At 42.6% G+C, this 18,289-nt stretch overlaps 1 protein-coding gene across 1 annotated transcript in view; it reads left to right on the forward strand.

Moving 5' to 3' along the window:
- VIPR2 (vasoactive intestinal peptide receptor 2) overlaps positions 1-18,289 on the forward strand; it is a 961,249-nt gene that overhangs the window by 783,721 nt on the left and 159,239 nt on the right. The window lies entirely within an intron of this gene.

The raw sequence follows: 18,289 nt of genomic DNA on the forward strand, positions 1-18,289 counted from the left end.
ACAGTTCACAATTAGTTTATTTAAGATGCATTGATGAGAGTTACAGTTAACATAGCCCTATGTATATTGCTTTACACAATAACACCCCATTTTATTTATTTTCAATGAAGAACACTTCAATTTAGAAGTGATGTAATTAGGATTTTTGAAAACAACTCAATGTTACTTCACAGTAAAAAAGAAGAATTTGGGGTCTGACTATGATAAGGCATGGGTGAGATGTGTCTGCCATCCCTCTGCCTGCTATGCCCTGTTCGCAACTTGTACCTCCCTCTGTAAAACTGTACATTTGTCAGACAACATAAACATCAGGATTGTGCCAGACTGATTCCTTGCGCACCCTAAGGATATGTTGTCATATGTTCCTGCTAGCTATAGTGCACCATCTGTGCCCCTTACCCTAAAGGGCAACAAATGTGTGTGCAACCTTAGAACATGATAACCCTACTCCCCCAAGGAAATCATGGTAACAGATCTAGAACCTTTTTATTTGGACTCTCATGCATACCAAGAGAACTATACCAGAAATATTCGGCAAGTCTTTACAATATTTATTGAAGCATTGTAATTCTTGCATAAAATACGTGTGCAGTGATGATTAGTAGAGTGAAACAGATTAGCATAATTAGCATCACCAGAACAGTGAAAAGAATAAACATTTCTACCATTGCGCTAAGACAGTGAATATATGCAGGCATATAAGTACTGTGTATTGTTGTACTCCTACCTAGTGATTCCTAACCTAGTTTTGCCTAGGACGGGTGATTTGCCAAATCACTGCCAAAGAGGACTAACTTCCTATTACCTGTGCGTATGTGTCATCAGGCTGCCCATCTTGGTGTAGAGCTGGACATCCCTTGTGTTGAGCTGTAATTCCGACATGAAGTGACCTCACTGTGTCATCTGATTGCTCCATTGTCTCAACACGGAAGCGGTTGTGTATTTATAATAACAAACATCATGTGGCTATGTCCCAAACCCTGTCAGGCAGCAAATGTTTATTCTAGTTGGATAGCAGAGTCACCAACCAGACAAAATAACAAATATGACATTTGCGCAGTGAACTTTACCCCTTGTACAGTGCCGTGATATTGTAACCAGAAAATTAGAAATGTAAGCAATGCAGATTCTGAGCATTTTATCCTGCATTGACACGCATGCAAATTTATGGCAAAAGTAATTGTGTGTAAAAGAGAAGGCAACTTAAGAAACGCGACCATGTAAATGGCGGTGTTTCTGCTAGGACTATCCTGACCATGTGACAACTACTCCTTGGATGGAAGTCAAGAAAGTTATCCCTAGACCAATGCTAAAATATGAGAGTCAATCCGTGTAAAAGAACCCTGTTAAAATCTAAAAAAGAATTATGCTTCTTTAAAACAAAGAGTATACTGGAAGTCATTAAAATTGTTAAAATGCTAAAAGCAAATGTAAAACTATTTGAAAAGCAATTTTGTTTTAAAAACTAAAAAGCTGAATTAAAAATTGTCACACGACTCAAAACTTCCAGGTTGTTTTTGTTTTCTGAGAAGTAGACAAAACATTGCTATTCCCAGCAACTGCAGACGATGAACCCAGAAGCACCCTTTCGAATCAAATCCATGGAGCAAACGTGTTCACATCCATCCGCTTCATCAGCTGAAGAAGGAGGAGTAGTCAGTGCGATATCTGCAGTAGGCGAACCAAGACCCAGATCACTAGAAGCAGAAGTATCCCTGGAGGGCTCATAGAATGCATTTAGAAGCACTGGCAAGGACAAGAGACAACAGTGCAAGTAGGCCATTAATGGGCTCACCATTAGGTCAATGTCCAAAGACTGAACTAGTTACGTTCCTAGGCATACATCCAGTGCACACTCGAAAGAGCACAGAAGACAGCAGAATACGCACTACACACAATGTAGCCACACAGGCAAAAAGGATAAGAACCAGTGTTCATTCAGTTCCTGAAGCAAGGGTGCACCAAAACATTGTATCATGCATTCGTGACACAGGAGGCCATGTCGAAGTACTAGTTCCATTTGGCCTCTTAATGGGACATCAATTGAGGAGCACAAAAAATAATAGCACAGTCCTGACAATCAGGAACAGGATCAGTGGAAGACCTCCAAAAGTGCTTCCCTGCACAGAGTGTATGAACGATGGAATAACTCCGGACACTCTCTGGAAAGTACTAACCAAGCCAGAGCCTATTTTCTTTAAAAAGTGGGCCTCTCCTGCAGTACTAGACATGTTAAAAATGCAGAGCACAAGTTCCCCAAAATTTAGCGGGAAATTAGTGTGGAGTAGCGACTGTATCTCCGAAGAAGACCCTTCAACTTGAAGATCAAATGTCTCCTTTGCAGATGTTGAGGCCACATCCTTCTGAAACAGTAAGGCTTTCAGTCTGCTCAAAGCATCAAAGTGCACTTTTGAAAGCTTTATCGAAGGCCAAAGCATTGCCTCCCTAACTGTACAGGCGGGTGGAAATAGCTCTTGTGTGCAATAAGTCACAACTGCAGAAACCGTCACCAGATGGGTGATTCCCAGTTTCATTCCACAGCCCTCTGATTGTTCAACATCAAATAACTCCCATTCAAGAGCAATCTGAAAGCCAAATGTAACACAGCAGCAGGAGAACCCTTCAGATAGCAGAACAATTTTGCCATTGATGCGCTGTGATGCAATACCTCCCTGCACACAAAGAAATGTCTTAAAGTATTCTTGCAGTCCGACTGTTGTGGGCTTTGCTTTAAGGAACCTTGTGGGTTGTGTGTTCCATCTGATGATCCACTGTAGTGTCCATGACAATGAGGGAACCTGGGGCAGTTGGTGGCCGGGAGACGGACAAAGCTGTGTGCTGTTGTGCATCTGTACAGTTGGTGGAAGAAAGAGTCATAGTCATCACCAGTGTGTGAGTTTTCATTGACTTAACAGTGGGCCACTAAGAAAGACCTCAGTCTCGCCATTCCTAAAGTGATATTGAAAAGGTAAATTCCATGATTCGTGCGCATATCCATTTCCTAGCGCTTCATATCTAACTACCTGATAGCATTGTAAACAGTATTAAAAGTGCAATGTCGATATTGGCAGAGAAATAAAGCTGTGGACTATCCAATCTGCTGAAGGTATTTCTGCAACAATATATGGTAATTTCTCAAACTTCACTATGTGTAACATAGTGTACATTGCATCCTTGCTTGCCATGATTGTCTGCTGTTTTGTGAGATTGTAATAGGCTTGTGGCATTAAGATGTTGCCATGTTAAGAGACTGGAACGAAGTGTCTGCAGGGTCCAGCTAAATAACATAATCGATCTAAGATGTGGCTGCCTCCGTTGTGAAGAAGACATGGCATTCTATATGATGCCTATTGCAGATGACACAATGTTACCCAGAGAGTATATCCTAGTGGACAATGTAGTCATACCACTATCCACTACGCAAGAGCCCTTTTTAAATTTGCTCTGTCAATCTTTTGCAGTCTCTCAGCAGCCTCCTGCTGGGAAACCTTCCACACTTCTTTACATATTTCATACAAGAAGGGCTTTTGACGTGGTTTATGAGGACCTAATAAAAAGTCCTGTAGTCCAATGTCATCAGAAAGAAGGGACAATTGTTGTTTCACCTAGGACAATGTTGAGGTTTTTAGCCAACCAAGGCACAACTCCCCAACACTGTAAGTTGTTACCACCCCAAGAGTTGTGTCTAGGCGTAACATGGGTCAGGCCTGTTGATCTTAAACACTTTTGTGTAACCCAGGAAATGTGCATGACAACTGTTAACGTTTAATTGCCACACTAACCACCCCCCTGATCGGATCTTAAAGATTTGTATGAACTGTTGCGAAGCATGGTGTCTAGTGTTTCCTCTGCATGATTTGTGAACCGTTGCCAGTTTGCAAAATGTGCAAATGTGGCAATGTTTGGTGTATTTGAATCTTTTATCTTAGCCATGCAAAAACGTGATGTTTGCAGCACTGTTTCATTCAGGAAAATCATTTGTTGTGGTATATGGCATGCTCTGAATAATGCCTCGCTTCCCTGAACTTGTCAATCCTTTATTCCCCAAATTGATTTTAAATCAACTGAGTCTCTCCAAAAGTCAAACCTTTGTAAAGACAGCTGGAAAAGGAAGTAGTCATAATATATCAGCCTTGTGTCAGTAAGCATGGTTTTCTTTGCTGGTGTTGGTGTGAGCCTAAAATAATATGACCTTGGGTCTGTGACATTATGACCAGAAAAATATGCAAACTTTTGTGCAAACATGTGTGAGCTTCTAACATTTCATACACTGTATCAATGTCCCAATTATCTGAGACAGTACTTGGGGTGATAATATAATTCGAAGCGATGCACAATACATATGGTATTTGTTGAAGTTCAGTAGATCCAAATATATCACACAAAACCCTATCCCAAACAATTCCATCAGGAACTGGAACAGCAGCACTTTGTGTTAAAACCAAGTTCACCATTTGTACAGCAGAGCGTTCTGGGAGACAGTGTCCATTTAGAAGCAAAAAACACACTGTCACAAAACCAATCCACAGGACGAGGAAAAGTAATTAAATTGTAATCTATAGATATAGCCATGGAGGAACAAAGTATATCTTCTTCAGACAAAAGTAGAATACACTCTATTTGCCTCAGAGAGGTGGAATTGGAGGTGGTAGTGGCTCCAATAAATCTGACAAGAAGTCATCAAAATCAACAAAGTAGCCTGAAGTTGTTTGATCTTTTTTTGGCAGCTATGGAGGCTGTATGGAAGTTAGAGCTGAATTGAATTGTGGTACATTGACATAGAAACCATTCATGTCAGGTTTCCAAATAGAAATCTGTGTTTCTTTACAAGTTGTTTGTGTGGTTGTTGTAGATGTGGCAGGAAGAAGAGATACTTCATTATTTGCTATCCCCAGCTGGGGAGTAGAAGCTTAATCGCTGATCAAAACTTCCATTGGGACTTCCTATATGGTAGTGAGAGGAGACAGGTAAATGCTCAGCATCCCAGGTGGCCTACTGGGTAGAGCTGGTCACATGATGTGGTGTTATGAGATGTAGTGACTCAAATCTCTTGTTTTTGCAACAAGCAAGGGGTGGTAGAAGTACAGTTCTGGTACCTTCAACTGCCAGGACTCAAATTCTTTCTTGTTCAATATTTTCTACCGGACCAGTTCACCAATCATTGAGGATTCAGCCGGAAGCTACTGGTGCTTCCTTCACTTCTCTAGTGGCAGTGCCTTTCATGTGAACATTGCTCTGTGCATCCCGGAAATGGTTCAGTTTCTATAAAACAGCCAAACGTTCATTGATATTAACCAGTGTTTCAGCCACCACTGTGCTGGGACTGCTGAGGTCAGGTACCCACATCTTAACCCCATAGAGGGACTCAAAGGGAGTCTGTACACCCAGGTATTTTCTAGGCATATTGTTAAGTGCTTTTTGGACCCTATATAGGGGATGGATCCAACTGAGACCTGATCTAGTCACAACATTGGTGTTAGGAGAAGATAATAACAGGGGATAATTAGCAATCAGGAGACAACAAGAAAATCACATTTCAAGGGGTGGCTCCTCGGCTAAGGGGGAGGAGCGTCGCCCCACTGCTGCTACCCAGCAGAGGCAACAGTGAAAAAGAAAATGATAATCAAATACTTTTATTATCATTTTCTTTTTCACTGTTGCATCTGCTGGGCAGCCAAGTCATGGGCGGGCCGGGTCATCCCCCTGAGCTTCAGGAAGAGGAGTTCTGGATACTGCTAAATGTGCATGACTGGTTTGGCTGGCTGTTTTAGGCCGGCCAAACCACCATGCACACTTAGCATTTCTCCACCCGGCTGTGTTGCACAGCCAGGTGGAGAAAAGCCACAGGCCCCCAGGCACTGTCTGAGCAGCAAACCAAGCTGCTCAGACCAATCCCAGTGCCTTTGTCATGATGCAAATAGTATTCCCAACACAAGAGAAGCACTGGGACTGGCCTCTCGGAGCCTGCGCTGTGTCCACCAGTCCGAGGATCTTGAGAGGAGGAAGATGGAGCAGACAGAGCATCATGTAAGTAATTTTTTAATAGATATATTTTTTTAATGTATTTATGCCCCCCTTGCCGCCCTACCTAGTAGCATTGTGAGCAGCCACCACTTCACCCTTCTCCATTTATTTAAAAAAAGTTAAATAAACAACATCATGAGACAGACCTACTAAAAACATATTTTATTACTTAGTACATACTCATTTATCTTATGTAACTCTTGAATTTTTAATTATCTTAAACTCGCTATCAAGACAAACCAAGCTGAAGAACATGCTCACACATCAAATCAACCATACACAGTCATTGACCAATTATATATATTGGCTAGGTATCCAAGATGTGAATACAGAATATTTCTTCATTAATCATTCAGTACGTATCTTATATGTATCAATATAATCAATCTAATGTTGTTAACAATCGTTTTTAGTAAAAGAAAGCAAGGCTTTTCCCGCAATAGAACAAAAACTGTATAGTATGCTACTGTGAACGTACTAAGAGGAATCCGAGTGAATATATTGAAATACTCTTTTCCAGAAAAGAATCCTACCCTGTATCTTAGCGTGCTAAGGTTATAAATATGAATATTGCTTGACAAACACAGAATAGCAAGCCAGCACGGTTCCACATAATTAATGCTAACATTTTCATTCTTTGTGAAACATACCTGAAAGTGCAAGCAGCAGCATCCCTTCTCAATCTCAAGCACGGCAGAGCGTAAATGCCACGTAAGCGCAGTGAAATAAATACCTAAACGGTCCCTCATGATTCAAGCAATAGGCAGCCCCTGTGTCGGCAAGGGTACAAGGACCCTACCAGAAGGCAAGACCACATAAGTGATAGATCCAAGACCTTCCCCAGGCGTTATATTGGAAGAATATCTATCGATTGTAAAACAAAAGAGGTAATGGGAGGACCGAAAGTAACCAAAAAAATGAGGGCGCCATGAAGACAAGGTTGGTGGGAACCAAACTGCTGTAACCTTCACAAAAGTCGATAATGGTCTCAAGAGGAGAAAATATAGGCATGCTGAGCACATGTCATAATAATACTATTGGACAAGGTATAAATATATATTACAGGAAAAGTCCTACTAGATGAAAATTAAAAAATTGGCTAGAAATATCCAACAAATATTATAATCCCATTATAGGGGACAAAAAAAGTGGAAAGCCTCTATGGAAGAAAAAATGGATTGAAGGGTTCAACAACTGTATGTTACCTAGGAAGGAAAACCCCAAAACCGGTTAAAAATGGATATCGCACACAGTATTGTCCACAGAATAGGATATAGGAGGGTAAATCAAAAACCTGTATTGTAGGCAGGAAAAATCAAAGGGTCCGATCGGACATTAACTATATTGTACCTGAAGGGCCGGCCCCAGATCAAAAGATAAAAGCATATCTGGGGATCCAAAAGAATGACATGGGAAAGAAAATATATATCCTGGGCTCAGAAGGACCTGAGTAAAGAACGGGTTACTGAATGGAGGTATGAATCACATCCTTAATCTTCGAGGATATAAAGAACCAAGATCTGAACTCAACTGAAAGAGCTCGCCCTACAAAGCTCACAAGAGTATGTGACAAAAGCATTTTTCCATGATAGAATTTCTTTAACCAATCAAGATGGACAGGAAAATAGATAAAAACTAAAATAAATGATCGGATCAGAGGAAAGACTAAGGGGGCTCAGTCTACAGGACTCACAAGGGAATTAGATAATAGCATTTTCCCACGGTAGCATTTCATTCAAACCACGGTCAAATGTTCCAAGGAAAAAAATCCAATACACTTCACTCTTTTTCCTTTGGGCATCAGAATCTATACCCCTGGGTCTCTTAATTTTTTCCAGAATGATCCAGGTCAAATTGCCCTCTGTATGGTGTTTGGTAGACCAATGTTCCACCAATCAATCATTTGGTGGACCAATGTTCCACCAATCAATCAATCAAGTAAGTTTTGTAAAGCATGACTGCTCACCTGTTAGGGTCCTAGGTGCTGGGGTGAACGGTTCAGTTGAAGAGCCAGGTCTTGAGGTCCTTCCTGAATTGCGCTGCAATGGGGATTGCCTGAGGTGCAGAGGCAGGGTGTTCCAGGTCTTTGCAGAGAGGTAGGAGAAGGATCTTCCTCCAGTCGTGGTCTTGCAAATCTGCGGAATGGTGGCTAGGGCTAGTTGGGCGAAGCAGAGATGTTTGGTGGAAGTGTAGAAGGAGAGGCAGCGGCTGAGGTATGCAGGCCTGGCATTGTTAAGGGCCTTGTAGGCATGCATGAGGGTCTTGAAGGTAATTATTTTGTTAATAAGTAGCCAGTGAAGTTCTCTCAGGTGGTCGGTGATGTGGCTGTGGCATGGGATGTTCAGGATGAGTCTGGAGGAGGCGTTCTAAATGTTCTGCAGTTTTTTTAGGAGTTTCTGGATGGTGCAGGCATAGAGTGTGTTGCTTTAGTCGAGTCTTATGCTGATGACTCATTGAGGATCCACTTGAAGATCTTGCGAAGCAATCGAAGCGTGTGGAAGCAGGAGGGTGAGACGGCATTGATTTGGCAGTTAATGGAGAGCGAGAAGTCCAGGGTGGTGCAGATGTTTTGTGCATGGTCCGTGGCTGTGGGGAGGGTTCCGAGCGCTACAGGCTATGAGGAGTCATCCCAGGAGAAGGAGGTGGAGCCCAAGATGAGAACTTCAGTCTTGTCTGAATTGAGCTTGAGACAGCTGTCCTTCATCCAGGGGGCAACTGTGTTTATCCAGTCATGGAATGTTCTCTTGGCAGCTGTAGGTTCGTCTGTGAGGGAGAGAATCAGCTGGGTGTCATCTGCCAGCAGGGCCATGAGGATGATAAAGAAGGGCTCCTGTTCTGTTGTTTCTTATGGCCGATTTGTGTTCACTAAAACATATCCTAACTACACAGATGGTTTCCCCAAAATACCCCAAGGAAGAGGGACCTTGACTCAAGTACACAACATTGGAAGTCCTGCAGTTTGTCATTTCGAAAAATTCAGTTTTCTTTTTTTTCCAGGTTAAAGTGTATGTCACAATGGTGCTAGCACAAGCATGGCTGATGCCACATTTATGATTACCAGAGACAGGTTTCAAGCCTGTGATAGATTTCAGAATAAAGTTTCTTTACTCCTCAGAGGCAGCTTTAACCAGTGAATTTCTCAAGTTCCAATTGCATCTAAACCCATATAAGAGTTTGGGAAGTTTTTTGTATGGTCTCCAGTATTTAGGACATGCCACTGCAATCCTATAATCTGTCTGAGTTTGATGTTAAGGTTGGAGTGTTGAGTGACACAGACCAGTTTTTCTTCACTTGCTTTAGATTTATCTCGGAACAAAATTTTCCTGATGTAGTACTTTGCCTTCTTATATGAATCTCAAGGAAGTCACCTAGGAAAGCCTTTAGTCAGCAGCTTGTTCTCAAGATGTTGTGCATTCATTTCAAAGTCTTGAATGCTGTCACAGTTTCTACATAATTGCAGGAACTGACTGAAGTGAATACCTTGTTTTTGAGATCTTGGATAATAACTATCAAAAAGGATTTCTTGACGTAGATTTGGTGAACAAAGAAACATGGATCAAGGGGTTACGGTGGAATATCCAAATATCAAGAAATTCCACTTTTGTTTTGCTGATTTGGGGAATGAACCTCGTATAGGGGTCTCAAAGGTTGATCCACATGAGAAATTCATTTAGTTGATTCTCTCCCACTTCCATACAATGAAATTATCTGCAATGTATCTAGTCTACTGATGGATATTTTCTGACAACGGTGCTATCTCTTTGTTATTTTTGTGTGAGCTGCAATCCCAACATGCAGTGACCTCGCTGTGTTAGCCGAGTGCTCCTCTGTCTCAACACGGAAGTGGTTGTGTATTTATAATAACAAAACCCATGTGGCCATCTCGCAACCCCTGTCAGGCCACAATTGTTTATTCTAGTTGGATAGCGGAGTCACCAACTGGGCAAATAACAAATATCACATATGCGCAGTGAACTTTATCCCTCGTGCTAAATGTTCAAGGTGTCGTGATAATGTACTCACGAAGTACAAATGTACCTCAAAAGTCATTGTGTGTAAAAGAGAGGGCAACTTACAAAATGTGAGCATATAAATGGCGGAGCTTCTGCTAATCCTATCCTAACCAGGTGACAGCCCTTAGTACACCTTTACTGAGGGCTGCTTTCTGGGGATTGGTATGACAGCTGTGCACGAGCATGCACAGCACTTAGCACAATCATAAAAAGTGATGTAAGTGAAGGTGAAAGAATTAAAGTGGGTTTTCTGACTACAGCAGCCCCAAGGTGGTGTAAAGCAAGATGTCACTCAATGCCATGCCTTGAGACTGGTAAAATGAACTGAAAGGGAACTGGAAAGAAAGGCCCAGAGGAGCAGTTATGGGCTTCTTCTCACAGAAGCTGTGGACTAGACCATGATCTAGGACAAGCGGAGAGACTCATCGGGTGTCTACACAGCCATAGGGGATGTGGCAGAGTATCGAAGATCATCAGGCTGGGGTTTATGAGGAGTCTTGAATAAACTTCGTATAGGGGTCTCAAAGGTTGATCCACATGAGAAATTCTTATAGTTGATTCTCTCCCCCTTCCATACAAAGAAATTATCAGCAATGTATCTAGTCTACCGATGGATATTTTCTGACAACGGTGCTATCTCATTGTGTTTTTGAAAATAAATGGAGAACCATGATTTCCTATCGTCTCCTGATTGCTAATTATCCAACTGCGACCTGAGCCTAATACCTCACTGTTAAAGACTGTTTTAAGTCCCGGTTCTTCCTTTCCATTACTGAATTTCCCTAAGGATGGTAGGGGAGGAGTACTGCATGGTCACATCCAATTTTTCCATGGTATTGTTATAAACCTTATAGGCGGACGCCAGCCCCTGGTCCAAATGGAATATGCCAACTGTGTATGCCCCAATGAAGCGCTGCAAGTCTTTAATAACAGGTCAGATGTCAGCCTATTGCTGTAACCAAACCCATAGGAATCGAGAGCAGGAATCCACTGCAACCAAGATATATTTGCAAGCCCCATCCAATTGTAAGGGGCCGCTGTGATCCAGATAAGTACAAGCAAGAGGCTTGCCTGAGATCAAAATAGGTGTCTGTGATGGCCGCACCACAGTGGAACCCTTCATCTGCTGGCAAATGTCACATTTAAGAACAAATTCCCTGGTCAGTTTATACAGACCTGGCCACCAATAGTGTTACTGCAATAGTAAAATTGTAGCCACCACCCCTGCGTGTGCAGATGCTAAGCCCTCATGTGCTGCTAGGATCAAACATAACCTGTGATCTAAATTTAGTATTACTCTATCCCCCACTCCAGGAATACAAGCAAATGGTATGTTTTGCACTTAACTGGTAGGTGTACCTCGCTGGAAAGCCTTTCGGCAAATAAGTGTCTTCACGTGCAGTGTTGACAGTCATCATGATGTCTGTATCTACTGTCGTACTGGAACAAGTAATTGCAGCACGAGCAGCAGTTTCCACTGTTGCTTTTGTGGCTTTACCAGCCATTTAATTCAATGCAACTTGTGTTCCTACACGTTGATGACTCAAGATAGTTCCGTGGCAAGCATTCTTTCAACTTAGCCCCCTGCCCCCAAAGTGTTTTATGCTGTATGGTGTACCATTTTGAATCTCTGAGTCCATTCTGGCTCCAATAGTGTAAGACTGGAAACAATAATACGAATCATACACAATCAGTGTGGGGAGTTCAGGATCCGTATTCTCTAGTGACAGTGTCAGTATTCTGCCACTAGAGCTGTGCAGTCACTAAGTGATTGTGTGTAGGTTTTATTATGGTGGAATTCAGCATCCTGCATTCGCCCCTTCACGGCTGCTCATGCTGCCAAATATTGGTGCTTTGTCCCTACTGCAGATTGTGCAGAACCATCAGTATAAATGATGTAATCATACTGATCAAGAGGCATGGCTTAATTAGGCAGAGGATAGTCATGTTCATATCAAAGTAATGCTTATGTTTGTAGTATAGATCTGTTGCGGTGAGAGATTTGGCCCATTGGTTCCATCTTGGATGTAATGCTTTTGCGTTGGGAATGCTAGCTTTTGTGACAGTCTCTAAGGCCGGCACTGGAGTCACAAAAATTATCAATTTCCCATGAGCCAATGCTCTCTCCCACACCACAGCAGTCTCTACCACCGTCAGAATCTGTTCTGTTGTTGCAAAACTTATCTTAGCATTGGTGCACAAATGTGATTTATATGCAAATGGTACAGTGTCACCTTCATTGAATGTAATATAGGTATACCCTGATGACCCCGCAATGATCTGGATCACAAGGTTTGGGGTGTTTCCCGAGTGTGTAAGTGTTTTAAAGCTAGCATGTCAGCTTGTATTGAACGTAAAATCTGTGTGATCTGTGGTCCAATGCGTACTTGAAAAGTCTGAACGAATTAAGTTTTAGAATGGTTTAACGCATTCTGCGTAATCTGTAATGTATGTTCTGCCAAAATTTAGGAATCCTAATATGGATTGAAGTTTCTTCAGTGAGTTTATTGATTGTAAAAGCGCACACTTCTCTAAGATGTGTGTTGTGAGGCTTTTGCCTTCACTTTACAGCTCATATAACAGAAAGAGGACACTGAGGTGGACAATTTTAGATTTTTTCAAATAAAATTTGTAGCCCATGTGAGCAAATACCAGAATTATACGATCTACTCTTGTCAAGTGTAAAGATAGGTCATCATCTGTCAGATACATTTCTTTGACATAGGACAATGCCTGATCGTCAAATTCTTGTAAAAGTTCTGATACCCGGGCTAAAAACAACCCAAGCTGTTTTTATACCCCTGGAGCAAACAATATAACTGTTTCTGGGAACCAAGCACAAAAAATGCGAACAAATACTTGCTTTCAGGCACTATATGTTGTCAGAAAAATCCATTCAAGATTTCTAATGTTGTTTTGTATTTTTTATGCATTATATTGTTCATTACTACTGCACTATGTGTGTTTTGTACTGCAAATCTATATGTAGCTGTGTTTAGATGTCTGTAATCTAACACTAGACAATATGAATGGTCTGGTTTCATTACTGAAAACATGGGATTATTCGTAGGAGAGGTGCCACTTTCTAACACCCCTTTGTATTCAAATTGTGTAAGGATCTCTCTAACTTGTTTTTAGCATAATTTTTTATGGGGTATTGTCTTTGAAGTTTTGGGGTCTACCTCAATGTTATCTCATGATAGGGGAACCATTATCACACCCCACATGGTTGCAGTGTAATGCAGAAACTAGCGCTAACGCCTACTCCTTGGCATATGAATGTTTTACTGATTCTGGAACAAGATCAGAGAAGGCAGGTGAAATTACCATTTCACCATTTGGCATATCCATTACAAATTCAGGTGGCCAATCCTTTTCGGCCAAAACAATGTCTTAGCTGAATGATAAGTTCTCCCAAAAAAAGAACACTAATGTTTCTAGGTATGCCTCTCTCCAATTGGCGTTACATTTCGTACATACGATGCAGGACACTCACCCTCGTATCCGGTGTTTCCACCTGGATATATGCATTCAATGACAAGGATGAGGGAACTTAGTTATTTATTTAATTTTCCCTCATGGTCGGCTGTTGAATCCCCACAACCCGGCCCACCACTCTTACCTGCACTTGCCGCGGCTGCTCCCACCAGACAATCCATCAGGTTCCGGCAAACTATAATGACTTCTGCTGTGCTGTCCAGTATGGTCAGAGCCCACTCCACCTCTCAGAAGCAGGCGCCTCAATATCTGTGGCATGCTTGACCTTAAGTTCAGCTACCTTCTTCTTTTTGAATTGAGGCTTTGACTGTTTGAGTTTATCATCCTTTTTTATTAAGTAGTCAGACGAGCGTTGTGAGTCCTTCTTTGGTTTCACATACTCCTCTGATCTGTGCTCTTACTGTCCCCCTCTCTCCAATCTTTTATCAAACGTCTCCTGAAAGGCACAAGATAAATGTGTATGAGTATCCTGATACCTGTCAGGTGCTTCAATTTTATTACCGTGACACAGGCTATAGCATTTCTTAGTGGCCTCCTGTTGAGGAGATCCACCCGTAGGTCTTTTCTTTATGCTTCTTATTATCCCACTTCTTCTTTGTAGAAGAGTCGGGCGCTTGCCTAGAGTTATCCTTTTCAGAATTGCTCTTAGTTTGAGATTCACTAGGTCTAGCTCCCAAATTATCTCTACTTCGTTTTAGTTTCTTCAATAATTTTTGGTAATTCGTGGTCCTGTTGTCCCGGAACCAATTAGTGAGTTGCTGGCATATAGCAAACACTGCTGCTGCCCCTTTATTGTTACTGAACATAATGGCAGACACTGCAGCCAAATTGCCCATCAGTTTCATCCCAAAATCCATGGCAGGGTCTGCCCTGTACTAATTTTGAATGTGTTTTAGCACATTTGTCAAAACAGCTAATTAGGGTGTACCATAAGTTCTACAGCAAAGACCATACCCCATGTGGTACAGTCCTCCACAGGGTGAGCCATGCCCATCGGCAATAAGCCTGGGCAAAGCACTACGCTACGCTCGCGTAGTTTGCGAAGTTCGCGCTACTTCGCACTACACGAACTGCACGTAGCACAGTGCGAACACGCGTAGCGTAGTGTTGCGTAGTGCTGCGGTCATTTTTTGCTTGCTCGCGGTCCTCAACGTCAAGTTGGCGGCCGCGAGCAAGCAAAATGACATCCCGGCGAGACTTTTTCCTTGTTCGCGATCAGCAACATCAAGTTGGCGATCGCGAGCATGGAAAATAAACCTACCGGCGAGATTCCCAACGCAAGGAGGTCAGGTTTCTCATTGCGAGTGGTCGCGTATGCTCGCGACTGCTCGCGATGAGAAACTACCAGTTCGCGTTGAGAAAGCTGCCGCTCGAGTAAAAATCTACTCGAGCAGCAGAAAACTACAGCTCGCACTGTGCAAGATGCCATTTTCAATGATTGCACAGTGCCGGTTGCTTGTCCGCACTGTGCAATCATTGAAAACGACATCTGGCACAGTGCGAACAAGTTACTACGCAGTTCGCGAAGTGCTACGCGTAGCTCACGTAGTGCGAACTGCACTTTGCGTAGCTTCGCGAAGTGCTACTTCGCGAACTACGCCCAGGGTTAATCGGCAAGCATATTGTGAGAATTCTGTGTTTTTCCTAAGGTTCCGTATGTGGACACACTGCTTCAAGCTGGCTTGCCTTTTGTGAAATCCAGAACAGAAACTCCTCTGCCTGGTGGGAATTTTACCCATAACGACATTGATAGTCTACGGACTAACACCTGGTGTAGCCATTTGTGGTTGTGCAGCTTGAGCAGTCCCCACAAGATCTATTGTCAGTGTTCGCATGACAAACTGTGTTAAACAGCTATATGTATTTACTGGATCTGTGTATAATATATATATTTCTGCTGCTCCTAGATTAACTAGATATGGTGTGCAACCGGCTAAGACTGACCATGTTGCTATCTCACTGCTTAGGGGACCTAGTCTAACATTGGTATGTGTATGCGGTAGGGCACCTTCAAAGCTTCGTAGTTGTTAGTTACTGTATCTGTATTGTATGTGTGAAGCAGTCTTGTACTTGTATTGAATGCTGGGAAAGTAACCCATGAATAGAATACCTCTGTTCTGAATGCTTTGTGAGCCTCCACCACGAAGGTAACGTCTCCACCCGTCTGGGGCAGACAACAGTGCAACAACATTTGGGTAACCGCATGTCTTCAGTTACCCGGTATGTTGATAACCGTTTTCTCATTTTCAGACATTTGGATATGTAGAATCAGAGAGGGCACTACTATGGGACAATCCTTTGAAAATTTCAAGCTTGAACAACCTACAGCCAATCCTTAGGGTTTGCCTACTCAGCTGAAGAGGATTTTTCCCTAACACCAAGGGCTTCTACTGTTAAGAGGTGAGTAGGGGTCTTTGGGTACACAAAACAAAACTACTCAGGTGATCCATTAAATAAGGGCTCAAAATATAACATTGACGGTGTCATGTTGTACGGCTTATACCTCCCTCTGTAAAACTGTCCGCTTGCCGGACAATATAAGCATCAGGATTGTGCCAGACTAATTCCGTGCACACCCTCAGAATATGTTGTCCTATGTCCCCATTAGTCACAGCGCACCATCTATACCCTAACCCTACAGGGCAATAAATGTGTGTGCAACCTTAGAATGTAACAACCCTGATCCCCCAAGGAAATCGTGGTAACAGATCTAGAACCTATTTGTTTGGTCTCCCATGCATATACAGAGAAGTACATGAGAAATACTTAGCAAGGCTTTACAATATTTATTGAAGTGATTTGATTGTTGCATAAAATACATGTGCTGTGATGATTAGTAGAATTAAACAGATTAGCGTAATTAGCATCACAAGGACAGTGAAAAAAAGGAACATTTCCATCAATGTGCTAAGACAGTGAATATATGCAGGCATATAAATACTGTGTATAGTTGTACTTCTACCTAGCACTCCCTAACCTAGTTTTACCAAGGATTGGTGATCTGCCTAATCCCAACCAGGGTGGACTAACTTGCTTTTGCCTATGGGTAAGTGTCATCAGGCTGCCCATCTTGGTGTAGAGCTAGACGCCCCTCTTGTTGGTACGCAGGATTCAGTTGAGCTGCAATCCAAACATGCAGTGACCTCGCTGTGTTAGCCGAGTGCTCCTCTTTCTCAACACGGAAGTGGTTGTGTATGTTTAATAACAAAACCCATGTGGCTATCTCGCAACCCCTGTCAGGCCACAATTGTTTATTCTAGTTGGATAGAGGAGTCGCCAACTGGGCAAATAACAAATATCACATATGCGCAGTGAACTTTATCCCTTGTGCTAAATGTTTAAGGTGTCTTGATAATGTACTCACAAAGTAGAATTGTAAGCAATACAGATTCAGAGAACTTTATCCCGCATTTAACACTCATGCAAATGTACCTCAAAAGTCATTGTGTGTAAAAGAGAAGGCAACTTACAAAATGTGAGCATATAAATGGTGGAGCTTCTGCTAATCCTATCCTACCCAGGTGACAGCTCCTAGTACACCTTTACTGAGGGCTGCTTCCTGGGGATTGTATGACAGCTGTGCAAGAGCATGCACAGCACTTAGCACAATCATAAAAATTGATGTAAGTGAAGGTGAAAGAATTAAAGTGTGTTTTCTGACTACAGCAGCCCCAAGGTGGTGTAAAGCAAGATGGCACCCAATGCCTTGCCTTGAGACTGGTAAAATGAACTGGAAGGGAACCAGAAAGAAAGGCCCAGAGGAGCAGTTATGGGCTTCTTCCCACAGAAGCTGTGGACTAGACCATGATCTAGGACAAGCGGAGAGACTCATTGGGTGTCTGCACAGCCATAGGGGATGTGGCAGAGTATCGTAGATCATCAGACAGGGGTTTATGAGGAGCCTTTTCTGGAAGGTTCTGGTGAATCTCTACAGGTAAGCGGTACAAACTCCGGGTCATTTGGAGGGAGTTTCCCCATGTGGCAGGACAGCTATGTCCCCCATATCTATTATCATGTATGCTGGCAGACGCCAAGTCCTAAAAAAACGTTAGGGAGGCAGCATAAACATGGCCTGATGGTGCCCGGGTCCCCATACATGACTGGACATGGCGGGCACACAGTAGAGTTGAACATAAGATAAGAATGCACACAGAATGGTCTTCTTGACCTGCACACCAAGTCATTAAGCATGAGCTCTGCTCACCGTTGGCAGGTGAACTTCTGCCTTGGTCACTGGCCTGGCGACCTAGAATGGTTCAATGGTTAGAGAATGGAAAAACAGCTCCAGAAAGGACACCCTCCACTCAAAACAAAGAAACAAATCAGCAGAATAGAACCTGGTATCCCTTGTGTGCAGCACTCTGCCTGCCTCTGGACCCGGCTACTTTGAGGCCACATCATGAAGCAATTTATGGAGAATTTTAAGGAACCTTTGAGAGGACCTAATATGTTTTCATGACTGAACTTAGACAGGAGGTCCAAGGTATCAAAAGAGACACTAGATGAAAGTTTGTTTTCCCTCAAAGAAGTGGAGGAGAACAGGTATGTGGAGTAGGAATTAATTAAACAGGGGATCATCACCATACAAAACCAGAATATTTCCCTCCATGAAAAACCTCAAGACTTGGTAAACAACTCTTGTAGGAACAACATGAGGATATGGGAGGTTCTACGGGGTACAGAGGGAAAGACATAGAAGCATATTTGCACATGTTAATCGGTATTATCTCGGGCCCTGGTGCAGGCCCGGCCAT

This window comes from Triturus cristatus, chromosome 10, assembly GCF_964204655.1.
Source record: "Triturus cristatus chromosome 10, aTriCri1.1, whole genome shotgun sequence".
Classification (NCBI taxonomy): domain Eukaryota; kingdom Metazoa; phylum Chordata; class Amphibia; order Caudata; family Salamandridae; genus Triturus; species Triturus cristatus.